This window comes from Gopherus flavomarginatus, chromosome 24 (assembly GCF_025201925.1).
Source record: "Gopherus flavomarginatus isolate rGopFla2 chromosome 24, rGopFla2.mat.asm, whole genome shotgun sequence".
NCBI classification, from domain to species: Eukaryota; Metazoa; Chordata; order Testudines; family Testudinidae; genus Gopherus; species Gopherus flavomarginatus.
In genome coordinates, this window is record NC_066640.1 from 6,428,735 (window position 1) to 6,446,121 (window position 17,387).

At 52.2% G+C, this 17,387-nt stretch overlaps 1 protein-coding gene across 2 annotated transcripts in view; it reads right to left on the reverse strand.

The window, feature by feature from the left end:
* LINGO3 (leucine rich repeat and Ig domain containing 3) overlaps positions 1-17,387 on the reverse strand; it is a 106,450-nt gene that overhangs the window by 20,877 nt on the left and 68,186 nt on the right. The gene's annotated exons all lie outside the window — the stretch shown is intronic.

Consider the following 17,387-nt stretch of genomic DNA (forward strand, 5'->3'; position numbering starts at 1 on the left):
ACGGACGCATTAGCCCCGACGTTAGACCCAGGTCCAGCGATCGCAAACCCTGCAGAGTGGACGCTCATGTGTGGGCTTGGAAACCCCTGGTGCCTGCAGAACACAGGGTCTATCTCCCCGGAATGATGGGCAGGGGCTGGGCTGGTGTGGCTTGAGGTTCTACCCTTGTCACAGCTGTGAAGATCGTGACCGATCACAGCGTGTGGCACGGGGACCGTGGTTTTATTACATGCTCTAGGATGAAGCCAGGTGAAATTCCACTGTGGCAGGGAAGCTCTCTGGAAACGTAGAAGTTAAAATGTTATAATTTGAAAAGTCAGGAAAAGAGCAGAGGCCGGACGTGGCTTCCCTCCCCTTGGCTTCACTGGATTTTGATTGGCCTTCCTCCGGCTTCTCAGTGGACACAGCCAAGCTCCCCGTGAAGCGGCCCTGGCATTTGTGCCTGTCCTGCGGCCTGGCCCCGATGCTTGGGTTGTGTACAGCACGGACAGCTCCCTCCGCTCTCTGCAGGATCTTCATCACTCTGGGCCTCATTCTGCTCTCTGGGACGCTGGTTTAGTGCCGCTGTGACTCCATGGTCTCCAGGGAGCTGCTTCTGCCAGGGTGAGATGAGAATCAGGTCCCTTGGCATCATGTTGATGGCTAATCACACCAGACGGGCCATGTCTCTGGGGGCTCACCAGGCCTTGTGAGGGGAGGTGTACATGTGGAAGGAGACATGCAGGTCCTGAGCACGGAGGGGCATTCCCGCTCTCTGAGCCATCTGCTGTGAGCACCACCGAGGGGGCCAGTTGTTATGCTGGCTCCTGTACAGTGGAAAGGCAGCCACTAGGATACGGTCTGAGGACCTAGCAACTCATCTCACATCACACGCCCACCATGGTATTCCAGCTCTTTCCGCTCAGGGCTGGATTCAACCCAGCAACCTTGCATGCAACGCGACGGGGTCTGGAGCTCCTTTGCGAGCCTTCGAGCCTCCCAGTCCCTGAAATATGCCCCCGGGTCCCTTTCAGGCTGGATCCAGAATGGAAAATGTAACACCAATTTCCTTTGTTTAGGATGGAACATTCCACAGCTCTTGTTACCAAGGGGTTAAGCGGGGCAGCAGTCAGCCACCCTGGGACCGGCCTGGCGCTTAATCTCTATTAGTGGGGAATGCAGCTCCCTTCATTACAAAACAGAAATAGCTGGAAATTCCATTCTTCCTTTCAAATACCTCCCACCCTGTTCCTTCCCTCTCCTGATTTCTTCTTGAGGGAGGCAGAGGAGGGTCAGATGGGATGAAGAGCACAGGAAGCATTGACCTCCAATACTCAGGACAGGGAGAGTTGGGCCCCAGCAGCAAAGCTGGGATCTGGCACCAGATTTTCTCACTGTTCAGGTCAGGGTTTGACTTCAGCCCCATCTCTAATACAGGCCGTGTGCTCATCCAGGCAGGAGCAAACCCCGAGCCCCGGCCAAAGGTTCAAAGGTCTCAGCACCAGAGACAGGTGGGAAACATTTTTCCCGTCCCACAATTTTTTTTTTTGAAGTTTCAAAAATGTTCCTGTTCTGCAGCGGGACAAAACCTGAGACCCTTTGAAGTTTTTCTGTGACTCCCTAGAATGAGAGCCAGCCTGCAGCCCAGGGGTTTGGCGATGCACATGGGATGGGGGGGAACAGGTTAAAGGCCCTACTCTGAGTCAGGCACATCCCAAGGGAGGGCTGGAGCCAGTGGGTCGTTTTAGGGTCTCTCACTGCAGAAGCTTTGTGGGGCAGGGTTTGTCTTCTTGTTGTTTGTGTTGTACCAAGCGCGAACAGGGCCTGCTCCATGACTGGGGACTTAGTGAAGACGGTCATTCAGCGAAGAAGAAGCATCTGTCTGCTTTGGACCAGAAATTCCATCCTGATCCTTTGAACCCAGCATGTTCCTACAACAGGTTTCGGTTTTGACGAACTGGCGTTTGTCGCTGAAAAGCCATTTGGGGGTTGAAATAGTCCCGATCGGCTCTCCTCAGCAGCCTGCTGGGTGCTACACTAGCCATGACACCCTACCAAGCACCCGAGGGTGTCAGTGGTTGTCCTGAAATGATGGGCACTGCTTGTTGTTGCCCCATGGCCAGCAAGGCTGGTCCATAAGGGCTGCAGGGCATGGTATTATGTCCTCCGGGGAACTTCTGCAGCGCAGGGGACCCCTATGCCCAGGGGCCAGCACTGCCAGCACCGCCTCTGGAACGGGGCATAAAACTGGCTAGCTGGCAGGATGTCCTGAGCACCCTGGCAGAGTTCCTGGCTAAGCTACCCCAAGAAGGGGATGATCCTAGGCAAACCTGGACAGGTGGCAACCCCTGCCCCAAACTGAACCATCCCTCAAACCTTAAGTGCATCCCAGGCCTTGGCCCAAATGGAACCGTCCCACCCCCCAACCATTCATCCGATGTCCAAACCAACCACACCCATCTCCTGCATTCATTGTCTCCAGGCACCTCCCCAGTCCCAGTGCCCAGCTGAAATCCCCTGAGTGCTGCAGACCCCAGCAGGATCCAGACCCTTGGGTGCAACCCCCGCCCCGCCTTTGGAAATCCACCCAGCTCTAGTTCCAAGGTGCTGGCGTTTCAGGGCCAGTCTCAGCCAGCGTGAGATCCTGCTCCTGGAACGCGACCATGGTGAAACCCCATCGCAGCCACTGACCATCCCCGTGGGATCAGTCCGGGCACCAGCCCCGGTGCTCTCGGGTGTATGCCATCCTGCCCCCGGGGGGAGAGGCCCCAGGAAGCGAGCGCAGCATTGTGAGGCCTGGGGAAATGAAAGGATGGTGCAGGGTGGCATTGACGCCTCCTGACTCCGGAGCCCTGCCCAGCCACTTGGGATCGGCTCGTTATGCCAACTCCCGGCAAGTGCTCTCTATGCTCCTCACCTGATCTCCCGGCGGCTCCCAGGCAACACTGGCATCACATTCTCTCCTTTTGCCCATCAGCGCCTAGGTCGCTGTGCCCATGACTCCCCAGGGCTGGGAGGTGGGGGCGAGGGGGGATGATCCCCATCTGCCTTTTGCACACAACAGCATTTTCAATTGGGAGCTTTCCTCCCTCTAATACCTGCCTGATTGCTCACTATCCCAGGCTTTAGTGGTGCCAAAGGCAGACAGCTCATTGGCTGCAGGCCTATTAGCCTCAGTGTGCCCCCCCCGCGTTCCTTTGCTTTCAAAAGGGAATGACACAATACATCTGGCTGGACTGCTTACGCTTCCCACGTTCTCCGAAAATCCTCGCCACGGATGCAGCGTGTCGCCAGCCGAGGAGCGGAGCCTCACCTCCCCCCCCCCAATACTGCTGTTTATTATGTATCCCAGTCCCATCCCATCCGCACAGATTGCGGTTCTGCCCTATTTTGTTCCAGCTAATACCAGGCAGGCTGCAGCGGCTGCTGCCAGGGCACTGCACTCACTCGCTCCCTCCACCAGATTAAATTGGCAGCCAGGAGGGGAAAAATGTATCTGGGGGGGATTAGCAAAGGCTCCACCTGTTAGTGGGAGAGGAGAGGGACTCAGGGCGGTGGCCATTTCTTCTTCTCAAGTCTGGTGTCTGTTGTGATTCTGTGCTCCCCCACCCCCCGACTCTACAGTGACCATAAGCCCAAATCAGGGAGCCTCCTGTCTCTGGATTACGGGTGGTCAAACCAAGCCCTTGCCCTGAACACTGACCTGAGGCCCTACCCCCAACCTGCACCCCAAATGCAATCTGACTCTCTGCCCCACTTCAGCAGCAAACCCCCAGAACTTTCCTCCCACATGCAAACTGGGGGGTTCAAGCCCTTGCCTCAAAAGCATGCTGCCCATTGCCCCTGAAACTAGTCCCCAAACACCCCCCTCCCGATCCTGCGCTCCAAACCACCCCCCTTTTCTGGAGTTGGAAGCAGTTCAGATACCAGAAGAACATTTCCTCTTCCCTCTCATTTCTCCCGGCTTTCCCCACACACCTGGCAGGGGGAGGGTCTCGGCACCCAGGCTCCAGCCCAAGTCAACACTGCTACGTTCACCTCCACAGCGTGAGCTGGAGTCAGTTGACCAAGGTGCTGAGACTTGCTGCATAGACATCCTTGGTATGTCTCCCCCGGCTGAAGCAGGGAGAGCCCAGGTTGCTCAAATCGACAGGCTCCCGAGGGCTGGGGGTGCTGTGGAGGAGCAGCCTGACTTCTGGCTGCTTCCCCGAACAGAGTCTCCCCTTCACCAGCCGGGTCTGGCTCTGAATCGGGCGTGGGATCCGATTTTCACAGCAGGGTCCCCAGCTCAACAACGGGCCGATTCAAAGCCCCCAATCTCTGGGACCAGCTCCAGATCTCGAGCCAGGCTCCCGGCGAGCGTGTGCGCGCGGATGGAGGGAAGCCCGCTGTCTGCAGGGCCGGTGCAAGGATATTTTGCGCCCTAGGCGAAACTTCCACATTGCGCCCCCCCTTCCCCGTCCCTCCCCTCAGAGCATTGCTTATTATAAATTTTCAAAAATGAATACTGCATAATGTGGCATTGTTCACATATACTTCCTTCCTTCATTCTTTCATATGAAAATCTACTACATTTTATTCTACCTTTAGAATATCCAATTATTGTTATTAATAAAATTTATAAAATTAGAATGGCGGATACTCTGTAGTACAACAACTCCTCACAATATCATTATGACAAATTTCAACAACTTACGCACACATATTCGCACATGATGAACATATACACTCAAATACTTAACATACACACACAACTGACACAAAGTATTAGTGAAATGATGCAGCAGCAATTGCCAGAGACTTAGATCTGAAACAACTCAACAAAAGCAGTTAGCCTCCGTCGACAACCTCCGAAAACTAGTAAACTTGGCATTATAAACAGCCTGTCAGAACGGGTAATGGCGGCGCGTGATGAGAAAAATGACATCATCGCCACTTTGTGCCCGCAACGCAGAGCTGCCATAGGCTATGGCTGTAATGCACACGAGAAGAACAACAAGTTAAAATGCAAATTCGACGTTTCTCTTTTCTTTGTTCGTTCATTTTCCAGCAATAGTGTAAAAAAAATAATTTCGGGGCACCGCTTTTTGGCACCCCCAAATCTCGGTGCTGCCGCCTAGTTCACCTAGTGGTCACACTGGCCCTGAGCGTCTGGGGGAGTCTCTCCTCCCAAAGGCCCAGCAGCCTGGCCGCTGCCCCAAACGCAGAGGGACATGTGCTGCTGTCAGGACACTGGCTACAGGCAGGGAGCCTGTTTCCCCACTGCCCAGCATTGGAGGCTCATTGTGTGGGGGGGTCCACAGGGGCAGGGCGAGGGGCAATCCGGCCGGAAGTGATGGCGCTATATATGCCTCCTGGCCCAAACAAGACTTTCCAGTTGCACTAGCCAGAGTCAAAGGCCAAGGCCCACCAGCCTCTCCCACGTAAAGTGATGCCCCAGCAGGGTCAGCAAGACAGTCTCCCCTCCCCCCCCCCCCGGGAATTCTGCATAATCCCAGTTAATATGTTCATCTGCCTCTGAAAGCATCAGGTTTGGGCCCCTGCTGGGGGTGGGGCGGGGGCAGGGCTGGCCCAGCGTGGCAAACCCTCTTTGCCTGTGATGTAACATGAAGGGTCGCATGCCGGGCAGGTAACATGCTGCCTATCATGTAGCATCTCGTTCCGGCCCAGACTCTGCGCTGACCAGTCCACGGAGGAGGGTCTGACTCCGCTCTGTTCGCGAGATGAGCCCTTTGCAGGAGCCAGAGGCAGCTGTTGGCCATATGGCCCGGACACCGATGGGGAGATGCTCCTTTCCAGCGCAGCCCTGAGCCAGCGCTGCCCGGGCCACCAGGGAGGGACACTCAGGGGCGATCTGGCCAGCCAGAGGAAGGGCACATCAGCTGGTGCTCTGGGGGCTTGGGCGGGGCACTGCTCTGCTGAGCAGCTACAGGGAGGATTTTCACTGGCTCCATAACCTGGCGCCTTCTTCATGCCTCCGTGCTCAGGAGTTTTTGTCCCCTCCTGATCTATTCCCCACATCCCAGCTCCACTCCCCCTGCTCCACGTCCCCAAGTCCCAGCCCCCCTGCTCCATGTCCTCATGTCCCAGCCCCCCTCCCCAATGTCCCAGCCCCCCTGCTCCATGTCCGCACATCTCAGCCTCCCCGCTCCATGTCCCCACGTCCCAGCCCCTCTGCTCCATGTTCCCACATCTCAGCCTCCCCGCTCCATGTCCCCACGTCCCAGCCCCCCTGCTCCATGTTCCCACATCTCAGTTCCCTGCTCCATGTCCCAGCCCCCAGGCTCCATGTTCGCACATCCCAGCCCCCGCTTCATATACCCATATCCCAGCCCCCCCGCTCCATGTCCCCGCATCCCAGCCCCCCCACTCCATATCCCCAAGTCCCAGCCCTCCCACTCCATGTTCCCATGTCCCAGTCCCCCTGTTCCATATCCCCATGTCCCAGTCCCCCCATTCCATATTCCCACATCCCGCCCCCCCGCTGCATATCCCCACGTCCCAGCCCCCTGCCACCAGCCCCTTGTATTCCATTTCTGCTCCTGAGCTTGCAGGGTCTTTAGTCCTGCTCCTCCCCAGCTTTCAGTCTTTGCTGCTGAAGCACCTGCCTCTGATCCTCTCCTCAGGGGAGCAAGCCGCCCCCCCCCCAATCCCAGCACACTGCACTCCCCCGCCCTGTCTATTTCCACAGCACTTGGCAAACATGAGGCTAATTACACTAATTAAACAAAACAGAGACTCTTGCCTGCTGCCCCCCTTGGCTACTTGGGGCTTCTCCTGGCAACGTGTGACAGTGCAGGGTCGGGGGGGGGAGAGCCTCCAAAGCCTACCCTGCGCCCCTGAGGCAGGGGGTGTCAGGGTGAGTGCATGCAGGGCCCGAGCTGTATGTCCCCGGCGTGATGGTCAATGGCTTTGGATATGGCGGATGGACTGAAGGGCCCAATCTGCTCCTCCCTGCCTGCCCCCCATGCACCCAGTTAAAGGGCCCCCCCCGGAGCACGGAGGTGTCTCTGCTGCTTTATGCCATGAGTGCTCTCAGAGTACTTGGCAGTGGCAGTGTGATGCTGTCCCACGGCGCAGAGCTGTGAGGCGCAACCCCCTCCCCGCGACAGCCCCAGCCCAAGGCCACTCTGCTTCCCTCCCACTGCAGTGGGCCAAAGCCCGCTGCCTGTCCGGCTCGCTGCGCGGTGGGGTGGTGGCAACCTGGACGTGGAGCCACACTCTGCAAACTGGGCCCACATCTATGAAATGTCCCAGGCAGATGCGCTGCCAAATGCTACAGGAAGGGAGAACGTGGGGAAGCGGGGAGGGGGAAATCAGACACAATGAGATCTGAACAAAGAGAGAGAGAGAACGTCTGTGGATAGATAGAGGGGGTGTATGGCGCTAGATAGATAGATAGATAGATCGAGGGGGTGGATGGGGCTAGATAGATAGATAATGTACACAGAGAACATGAAACAATGGGTGTTACCATCCACACTCTAACGAGAGTGATCAGTTAAGGTGAGCTATGGATAGATAGATAGAGAGGGGGTATGGGATGGATAGATAGACAGATGGGGGGGTGTATGGGGATAGATAGATAGATAGACAGACAGACAGACCCCAATGATTTTCAAAACCGGTTAGTGCCCATCAGCTCCTGTTGAGAACAACGGGCTCTTTTGAAAAACTGGTGACTCCGTGCGAGGATCAGCGTTTGCAGCCAGCTGCTGCCTTCGGCTGAGGGCACATAGCTCCAGCAAGCCCTACGAGAGCTGCTCTTGAGCATCTGTTGTCAGGGTTTGGCCTCAGGCGCCGGAGAGCCGGAATGAACGACTGAGCCGCATGTGGATGAAAACAAATGTGTGTGGCTGGCTCTGTCCTTGGGAACATGGCGCCTGGGCAGGATGCGTCAGCTTTTACTGGTCCTACCAATAAGCCATTCCCCAAGCTCTCGGGACCCCGAGGAAAGTCTCTGCCCGCCCATAGCGCTGGCTAAGTGTTTATTTCCAGCTTGAGGCGATATACAGAGTGGTGCCTCGTAGCACAAGATCTAACATCTTGGTTGGGCTCATCCTCGTGGCGGCCAGTGCCTTCTGCCCCCCGTGCTGCCACCGCCACGCCGCGAGTGTTCGCGCACACGCAGCCCTAGTGACAGAAGGGATGCTGGCTGGCACACTGCCTCTCTATCCCCCTAGCCGAACTTCAAAGGGACTGCCACCTCCGCAGGCACCTGAGAGCAGGAGCGGGAACACTGGTTTAATAGCTCAGCTCAGAATGGTCATTCTAACAGGGGCACCCTCCAGCCCCGAGTCCAGCACTGCGGCAACGGGCATTGGTGATGTGCTCCAGCCCCTGGAGCAACAATCCTTTGCTCTTCTCTAGCACTTCTCCCGGGAGCTGCATTTTATAAATAGGGAAACCGAGGTACAGACAGATGACGCCACTTCTCCGATGGCCAGGAAGCAAGTCAATGGCAGAGCCTGAGTCTCCTTCTTCTCACTCCTGTGCTTTAACCACAGGACCAGGCTGCTGGTGCAGGATTTGAACCCACCATTTTCCCACTGTTACCACTTGAGCACAGGTGAAGGCCTCACAGCCTGATCCCAAGCACTCAGACACCTCCTGGGACAGGCACCCCACTGCTCATGTCACGTCTCTCAGGCTGGGCAGCTCAGTGGCATGACTGTCTGTCCTTTCGTCCTGCTTTTCTCGGATAATAGAGGTGATGCTTTTAATGGGGGAATGATACAGCCAACTTTGTGAAGAATACATCTTTGTGACATCTCGGTGGATAATTTCCAGGCCTGATCCTATTAGACCAGCCAACTGATTCTCCAGCAATAAACCCCTTGCTCAGAGTAATTTGGGAGTCGCAGGAGATTAGCTTCTAAAGACATTTTATGTATTTTATTTCTGTCACAGTTCCCCTTTATAATGAATTGAACTGCGAAGGAACTGATGATGCGTTTTCGCATGGCTGCCGCCTGCGGGAGATAGATTAGCAGCCAAGCAGGGCGTCAAATTGAGTTTCCTTCTGAGTGGACGACTGGGAGGGACCCTTTGGATTTGGCCTTTGGCAGGGACACATGTGAAGCGGCTGTTTCCTAGTGTTTTTCAGCAGCCAGCAGCGGGTGCTGTGCTAGGAACTTAATTTGTCTCTGTGCCCCATGCTCCTTTTCTCCCCTTCAACCAGGCAGTCCCAGCACAACCCACCAGAAACCCCACTCCCAGTTCTGGACCAAAATCTTTGGCTGGGAACCCTGGCTGGGGAAAAAGTAAGCGGTTCAGGCCAAGGTTTGGGGAGGGAACCAGTAGCAGGACTGGTGGCCAAGGGGAGGCAGACGTGGAGCGGGAGAGAACCAGCTTCCCTTTGCTGGTATGCCAGGGTTAAGGACTTTGATGCAGGCAGAGGGGTGGTGTCAGAAGAGGTCATTTTTAAGGCAAAGTGATGGGGCAGGGTGTGTGGGGTGAGTTAAGGGGCTACATGGCTTATGAGGCCATGCAGCTCTTGACAAATGTGACCGAAAGCAGCTACCCTGCCCCTTGCTATGGGCATTCAGTTCTGCTCTCCTCGCCTTGCTCACGTTACGTAGCCACTAGAGCAATGGGTGCTGAATAAACGCATTTGAGAAGAGGGGTTCCCGTGTAGATAGGTGGATGGATGGACGCATGGTGATGGATGGATGGGTACATATGTAGGCAGAGAAATAGATGGATACCTGCAGTGAGGATGGCTGGGTATACATGATGACAGACAGACCAGGCAGTCTGGAACACAGAATCATAGAACCATAAAGTTAGAAGGGACTGCAGGGTCATCTAGTCTAATCCACTGCCAAGAGGCAGGATTTGTTGTGTCTAAACCATCCAGGACAGATGGCTCCAGCCTCCTTTTGAAAACCTCCAGGGAAGGAGCTTCCACCACCTCCCGTGGCAGGACAGACACATCAATAGATTGATGTGTCGATAGAGATCAATCATAGACAGGAGCATATGGGGATGGATAGATGGATAGGTAGGAGTGTATGGCAATGGATAGATAGATACGAGTGTATGGGGACTGATGACTAGATGGGGTATAGCAGGATAGATGGGGTGTGTGGGGATGGATCGATAGATGGAGTATAGGGGGACAGATGGATAGACATGAGTGTATGGGGATGGATGGATGGACAGGGTATATGGGGATAGATGGGGTGTATGGAGATGGATGGATAGACAGATGGGGTGTATGGGGATGGATGGATGGATAGATGGGGTGTATGGGGATGGATGGATAAATAGGAGTGTATAGGGATGGATGGATGGGTGGATATATGGGGTATATGGGGATAGATGGGTAGATGGGGTGTATGGGGATGGATGAAGAGATGAGGTGGATGGGGATGTATGGAGAGATGGGGTGTATGAGGATGAATGGGGATAGATGGAGTATATGGGGATAGACGGAGTGTATGGAGATGGATGGATAGATGGGGTGTATGAGGATGGATGGATGGATAGATGGGGTGTTTGGGGATGGATGGATGGATAGATGGGGTATACGGGGATGGATGGATGGATGGATGGATTGATATGGGGTGTACGGGGATAGATGGATGGATAGACGGGGTGTACGGGGATGGATGGATGGATGGATATGAGGTGTACAGGGATGGATGGATGGATAGATGGGGTGTACGGGGATGGATGGATGGGGTGTTCAGGGATGGATGGATGGATAGATGTGTTCGGGGATGGATGGATGGATGGATGGATTGATATAGGGTGTACGGGGATAGATGGATGGATAGATGGGGTGTACAGGGATGGATGGATGGATGGATATGGGGTGTACAGGGATGGATGGATGGATAGATGGGGTGTACGGGGATGGATGGATGGATATGGGGTGTACGGGGATGGATGGATGGATAGATGGGGTGTATGGGGATGGATGAAGAGATGAGGTGGATGGGGATGTATGGAGAGATGGGGTGTATGGGGATGAATGGGGATAGATGGAGTATGTGGGGATAGATGGAGTGTATGGAGATGGATGGATATGGGGTGTGCGGGGATGGATGGATGGATAGATGGGGTGTACGGGGATGGATGGATGGATGGATATGGGGTGTACGGGGATGGATGGATGGATATGGGGTGTACGGGGATAGATGGATGGATAGATGGGGTGTACGGGGATGGATGGATTGATGGATGGATGGATATGGGGTGTACGGGGATGGATGGATGGATAGATGGGGTGTATGGGGATGGATGGATGGATATGGGGTGTACGAGGATGGATGGATGGATAGATGAGGTGTACGGGGATGGATGGATGGATGGATATGGGGTGTACGGGGATAGATGGGTGGATGGATATGGGGTGTACGGGGATGGATGGATGGATAGATGGGGTGTGCGGGGATGGATGGATGGACAGATAAGAATTCTGCAACTAGATGCGTTAAGAGTTGACAAAAGCTCATTCCCTGAATTGTGGCAGCAGCACCATTAAAAAAAATGTTGTTTTCCTCTTGGTTTGTGCTTCCCATTGTGACAGGTGCCATCAAACTGCAGCACTATCTTCCCAGCCAGAAGCCTCTGCCGGGCCCTCTAGAGCCCCGGCAGCAGGGCCCTGCTGGGACGCCGGGGCCTGCCTGGTGCAGAAGGGCTTGGTTCTTGCCCTTGGGTTTATTTGCCAACCGAAGGGCTGCGTGAGGCCGTGGCAGGGGTGGAGAACCCATCTAGGCATCACAACTAAAACCAGAGGTGACGCTGCTGCTTCCACAGAGAGTCTGGACTTTCCCATGCAAGAGCCTTGCCAAAGGGACGTACAGCGGGGAGGGGGCTGATGAGAGTTGTAGTTCTCTGCTTAGCAGAGCCACCACAATGCACATGAATGTGAGCACACGCACACACACACATGAAATGCACACACCATGGGCACACAGAATGCAAACATAAACCTGCACTCAGATACAGAGCCCAGCCTGCAATCCTTAGACACACAATCCTGTTGATTTCGATGGGTTTGCACACACCTGTAAGGTCTGCAGAATCTGGAACCAAATACACTTTGCACAGGCTGGTCCCAATCCTCCTCTCCGTATGAAGTCCACTAAATCCCCCGATTTCAAAGCTGTTATTTTCATTTACACCACGATGAGACAGATGAGAATCCAGCCCACAGAGTACAGCAGAAATGAGGGGCAGCAGGAGGTAACTGGACCGCGTTACCCTTCTTCCTCTGCATGGGGTGTTTCAGAGCCTGCTATGGAGTCATTTGCCATTTCATTGTATCCATTATAAAGGGGAGCGATTTACAGACCCTGCCTTCTGCGCTAGCTGTTGATTTCTCTGTTGCATGCATAATGGATGAGCGTTTGGTAACCGTACTCCAGTTTTGGTTACCGCTTTGACTAGGTGATCCTCGTAACAAAGCAGTGAATGGGCTCGGATTATTTTACCTGATTCAGTGCAGGGCTCAGAGCAAGGGCTGCAGGTGCAGACAACACCCGGGCAATCTTTAAGCCCCTGAGAACAGAGCAAAGGCCACAGCAGCACCTCATGCCGTTTGCTGGAGGAGGAAAAACTAAACCAACATCCTGGCTCGAGCTGGTCACAGGAGCTCCCATGGCATTTTTCAGAAGGGATGGGGCATGAACCTGGGAGTCCTGGATAAATTCCAACTTGAGTAATTACATTCTGTGATCTAAATTCTTCCCGGTGGTTTGAAGTGGATACAGGATTCTTCTCCGCTTCCTCACCTGACCCAATGCCTAGCGTGGCTCCGTGCCGCTGCGGCTCACCTCAGCTGTGTCCGTGAGCACAGGGCTGGGAGATAACTGATCAGGAGTCTAGTTCCAGTTCTGCCACTGCCTTGCGTGCTCTTGGATAGATCAGACTAGGCCTCTCTTTCCCCCTTCTATACAATGATTCCCAGCCCTTGATCTCTATGGATGATAAACACACCGTGAAGCACTTTGGGATGAGAAGCGCTAGGCAAATCTACAATGGCAGGGGTGGAGATGCAAGCAGGACTGTGCCTGCTGGGGGCATGTTCCAGATGAGGGTGATGTGCATAGCTGCAGCGGCAAGCAGCTGGGATGGTGACTTTGCTGCTTGAATGCAGGAGCCAGTCCGGTGCCTCTTTCAGTGTCAGAGATGGACAATCAGCTGCCAGTCTCCATGTTTTATTGGTGGAGGGACTGGGGGGGGGAATGGAAGGGGCGTTGTGCTTCCTGTACATTTCCGGATCTGATCTCTTGTATATGGAGTCATAGCACCACTGTAAACCAAACCGATTTACCTCCACGACATGCCCCCCTAGTAGATTCTGAGGTCTCTTCTGAGCCTAGCATCTGCGTGGCTGGGTGATGAGCCCCCACTGCCATATTCTCCTTTAACAACGTTTGTGGATTTGATTTTACTCAGTGGCATTTCCTCTGTGCTCAGTTTGCATATCCAGACAGGGATGTCCAGAAACAGCAAAGCAGATGGGTCTCCCCAGCTGTATCGATCCCAGGCCCTTACTTCCTAGGAAGGTCACGCCTAGGGCTTTGGAATGGATTTCAGATCAGGCAGGTATAGATCTGAGGATAAGAGCAGGGTGGTTTATTATTAGCTCATTACTCTGATATTATGGCCTTCCCCATGGCTTGCATGGTCTCTGGGGAGAGATGCTAATTAAGAACCTACTTGAAGCCCTAGATTTTCTTTTTTTGCATTTAATTAATTTTTAAAGTAACATCCCTGCTGTGCTAAAGGATGAGATGTGGAGTCAGGACACTCCCAGACACACGGTTTCTAGCACAGCGCTAGCTTCTTGGCCATGCAGCATGTTGACGGCCGGATTTTCAAAAGAGCTCTTCTACCCGTCAGGCATATAAGTGAAAGGAATTAAATCTGGCCACTTCAGTAACGTGCTTAATTGGGAATTGAGGTCTTGTGAAGATCTGACCCTCAGCGTATTTCCCCTTCCTCCTTTTCCTGATTAAATGTAATCCTTACTGTATTGCCACGTGCAACGGACTGAGCTGACGCTGCAGAAGAAAACCTAACTGTGGGACTTTCCTGACCCTTGAGCATCCAGTTCCTTAACTTAAGAGAGAATTAACATTATTTTTGGGGTGTAATTTCCTCCTTTTCCTAAGAACAAGAAAAGGGGCTGTTCAATCATTTTCAAGACTTCCTTCAATATTGCTAAGTGCATTAAATCAGCTCTGCATTGCTAACTCACTTAAGCAGAGACCCCGTAACTGGCTTGCAGTAAATTGAGGCAACTTTAACTGATATGTCCTGAAGTCACGAGGCCTTAATGGGCATCCTACATGTAAAGGGCATCCTTAACTCTAACATCCTTAATGGTATATGCAAGGATTCTGCTTATCCATAACATAAGAACAAAGGATATTCAATAAAACTGGAAGGCAACATATTTGAAAGTGATAAGAAGACTTTTGTATATACGATGCAGGACTAACCTGTGCAACTCATTGCTACAGGATATCATGGAGGCAAGGAGTGTGGATCCAACACACGTAATAATGCTTTGTCTTTCTATAGCATTTTCATTCCAGTGTCTCTGTCGTGTGAGGAGATAAGCATAGTGGAGCCATGCCATAAGCAGCAACTAGTGAAGGGCTGGGAACCATATCAACCCTCCGCAGCCTCCAAGCTCTTTGCAAACGTTGATTGAATTAAACCTCACAACAGCCTTGAAATCTAGTTCCACAGTCTCGAGCCCTTTGTACAAACAGGTACCCAGAAGCACAGAAACCTCAAGTGACTTGTCTCAGGTCACACCCGTGTGGCAATGGTGTAAGTGAACATACAGCATGAAGGATGATGGACAATCAAGTTGTTGATGTCCAGTCCTTCGAGCCTCCAGTCTAACTAGCTTCCCAACTTAGCTCTCCTTCATCCTGTCCAAGAAATGGCTGAAGCACACAGGAGCTGGCTTTGATCAGAGTCTGGAGCCCCTTTTCTAACTAACAGGATTCAGAGTAGCATCTGTGTTAGTCTGTATCCGCAAAAAGAACAAGGAGTCCTTGTGGCACTTTAGAGACTAACAAATTTATTTGAGCATAAGCTTTTGTGGGCTAAAACCCACTTCATCAGATGCCTGCAGTGGAATATACAGTAGGAAGATATTATATATATATATATATATATATATATATATATACACACACACACACACACACACAGAGGACATGAAAAAATGAGTGTTGCCACACTAACTATAAAGAGAGTGATCAGTTAAGGTGGGCTGTTATCAGCAGGAGAAAAAAAAACTTTTGTAGTGATAATCAAGACTGTCCATTTCCAACAGTTGACAAGAAGGTGTGAGTAACAGTAGCAGGGAAATTAGCATGGGGAAATAGTTTTAAGTTTGTGTAATGACCCATCCACTCCCAGTCTTTATTCAAGCCTAATTTAATGGTGTCCAGTTTGCAAATTAATTCCAATTCTGCAGTTTCTTGTTGGAGTCTGTTTTTGAAGTTTTTTTGTGGGAGTATTGCGACTTTGAGATCTGTAATTGAGTGACCAGGGAGGTTGAAGTGTTCTCCGACTGGTTTTTGAATGTTATAATTCTTGACATCTGATTTGTGTCCATTTATTCTTTTGCGTAGAGACTGTCCGGTTCGGCCAATGTGCATGGCAGAGGGGCATTGCTGGCACATGATGCATATATCACATTGGTAGATGTGCAGGTGAACGAGCCTCTGATAGTGTGGTTGATGTGATTAGGTCTTATGATGGTGTCCCCTGAATAGATATGTGCACAGAGTTGGCAACGGGCTTTGTTGCAAGGATAGGTTCCTGGGTGTGTTTCTGTTGTGTGGTTATTGGTGAGTATTTGCTTCAGGCTGGGGGTTTGTCTGTAAGCGAGGACTGGCCTGTATCCCATGATCTGTGAGAGTCAGGGGTCGCCCTTCAGGATAGGTTGTAGATCCTTGATGATGTGCTGGAGAGGTTTTAGTTGAGGGCTGAAGGTCGCAACACTCCAGCAAAAAAACTTTGTCGCGGCAAAACTTTTGTCTTTCAGGGTGGGGTGGGGGTGTTTGGGTTAACACCACAAAAGTTTTGTCGTTCAGTTGCCAGTGCCTGTCTGTCTATTGAAAGAGCAAAGAAAGCAAGAAAGAACAAAAGTAAGGTTGTCCTGAGACTCCAATGAGAAACTGTAGAATTGGAATTAATTTGCAAACTGGACACCATTAAATTAGGCTTGAATAAAGATTGGGAGTGGATGGGTCATTACACAAAGTAAAACCTATTTCCCCATGCTTATTTTTCCGCTACTGTTACTCACATCCTCCTGTCAACTGTTGGAAATGGGCCATCCTGATTATCACTACAAGTTTTTTTCCTCCTGCTGATAATAGCCCACCTTAACTGATTATTCTTGTTATAGTTAGTACAGCAACACCCATTTTTTCATGTTCTTTGTGTATAGATATATCTTCCTACTGTATTTTCCACTGCAGGCATCCGATGAAGTGGGTTTTAGCCTATGAAAGCTTATTCTCAAATAAATTTGTTGGTCTCTAAGGTGCCACAAATACTCCTTGTTCTTTTTCCTAGCTAAGGTCCTCTGAGATGCAGAGTCAGGTTGGACTTCTCCATAATGCCTGCATAACAGGTGGGTGCTTATTAAAGGGATGACAGAGCCACAGAAGCCGAGCTGGGTTGCAGTTAGCCTGTGCAATGGATGCTGACAAGCAGCATCTAAGCACGTAAACCAGAGTTAACTAGTCTGGCCAGAAAGCAAGTTATTTGGCTGCCTTTTGAGAGGCGGCCAAGTGGAAAAGCAGCACGATGGCTGTTGGTTAGTCTGCTAAACAGGCCCTCCGCCCCATGCGGTGCCAAGGGACCGCAGCTGTGGGAGGAGAAGGAGGGTGAGCTCTGCGTAGCTCAGGTGCTTGGGAGTGTCTGGCACAACCCTCCGTTTTGGAAATGTACCTGTGACCGTCACCGCTGTATTGCTGGGAGTGCCCAGTCTGTGCCTTTCTACCTCACTGGCACTGCATCATCGCTCAGTGCCTCTTACAGTGGTGGCTGGAGGCATTACGATGCTCTGTGATGACATATAAGATGATCCAGCCACTGTTAAAACAAGACAGAGCCACAGTAATGAGGTGTCATGGTGTAGCAAAGGAAGGAGGCTCCTGCCGTTACACCACCTGACTAAGAATCAGACTTTGGTGTTCCACTCCAGCTCTGTCACTCATCTGCTGTGTAGACGTGGGCGAGCCACTTTCCCCTTTCTCTGCCTCAGTTTCCCCATCTGTAAAATGGGGATCACAATATCTACCTACCGTGAACTGTCAAAGGTTTGCCTCGTGAAAGTATTATTGTCTGCCTCGCCACCTCATCTATGGCTACATCTATGCTACACAGCTTTTAGTGTGCTAAAAGTCATGCAGTGT